Source organism: Lolium rigidum, chromosome 5 (assembly GCF_022539505.1).
Source record: "Lolium rigidum isolate FL_2022 chromosome 5, APGP_CSIRO_Lrig_0.1, whole genome shotgun sequence".
NCBI classification, from domain to species: domain Eukaryota; kingdom Viridiplantae; phylum Streptophyta; class Magnoliopsida; order Poales; family Poaceae; genus Lolium; species Lolium rigidum.
In genome coordinates this window covers 196,188,338-196,189,897 of record NC_061512.1, presented here as the reverse complement: position 1 = coordinate 196,189,897, position 1,560 = coordinate 196,188,338, and positions in this window count along the sequence as shown.

The following is a 1,560-nucleotide window of genomic DNA, read 5'->3' as shown; positions in this document are numbered from 1 at the left end:
CGGAGGACTCTTCATCACCATGATCGCCTCCGAATCGATGTGTGAGTAGTTCACCCCTGGACTATGGGTCCATAGCAGTAGCTAGATGATACGTCCAATTTGCATCACTATTTTATATCATAATTTTCTGTTATTCATTGATATATTTCATATTGGGACACAATACTTATGTTATTTCATCTATTTTGCATGTTTCATGATTATTTGGAGATCGAGCACCGGAGCCGTGATTCTGCCTGGAAAAAGCACCGTCAGGATGCAATATTTCGGAAGATCAACTCGTGGAAGGAAGTTTTACCAAAAATCCTACGTGTGGCCGCGCGCTGGGAGCCACGCGCCGCCGCCCAGTGTGGCGTCGCCGTGGGCCCTCCCACTTCGCATCTCCCTCGCTCTTCTCGGAAGCTTCGTGGAAAACAAGATCCCGGGCTGCGTACCGTCCAACTCGAGAATATTTCCTCACCACGATTTCCTTCGAAAACCAAAAACAGCAGAAAACGAAGCAACTCGCTTCTTCGTAACATCCCGCCAACAGGTTAGTGCCGGAAAATGCATAATAATGACATATAATGTGTATAAAACATGTGAGTATCATCATAAAAGTAGCATGGAACATAAGAAATTATAGATACGTTGGAGACGTATCAAGCATCCCCAAGCTTAGTTCCTACTCGCCCTCGAGTAGGTAAACGATAACAAAGATAATTTCTGAAGTGACATGCTATCATAATCTTGATCATACTATTGTAAAGCATATGAGATGAATGCAGCGATTCGAAGCAATGGTGAAGATAATGAGTAAACAAATGAATCATATAGCAAAGACTTTTCATGAATAATACTTTCAAGACAAGCATCAATAAGACTTGCATAAGAGTTAACTCATAAAGCAATAAATTCAAAGTAAAAAGCTTTGAAGCAACACAAAGGAAGATATAAGTTTCAGATGGTTGCTTTCAACTTCAACATGTATATCTCATGGATAATTGTCAACACAAAGTAATATAACAAGTGCAATAGGTAAACATGTAAGAATCAATGCACACAGCTTGACACAAGTGTTTGCTTCTGAGATAGAAAGAAGTAGGTGAACCGACTCAACAATAAAGTAAAAGAATAGGCCCTTCAGCAGAGGGAAGCATGGATTACTATTTTTGTGCTAGAGCTTTTCATTTTGAAAACATAGAAACAATTTTGTCAACGGTAGTAATAAATCATATGTGTTATGTATAAGACATCCTATAAGTTGCAAGCCTCATGCATAGTATACCAATAGTGCTCGCACCTTGTCCTAATTAGCTTGGATTAACATGGATTATCATTGCATAGCATATGTTTCAACCAAGTGTCACAAAGGGGCACCTCTATGCCGCATCGTACAAAGGTCTAAGGAGAAAGCTCGCATTGGATTTCTCGCTTGATTATTCTCAACTTAGACATCCATACCGGGACAACATAGACAACAGATAATGGACTCCTCTTTAATGCATAAGCATTCAACAACAGATAATATTCTCATAAGAGATTGAGGATTGATTGTCCAAACTCGAAACTTCCACCATG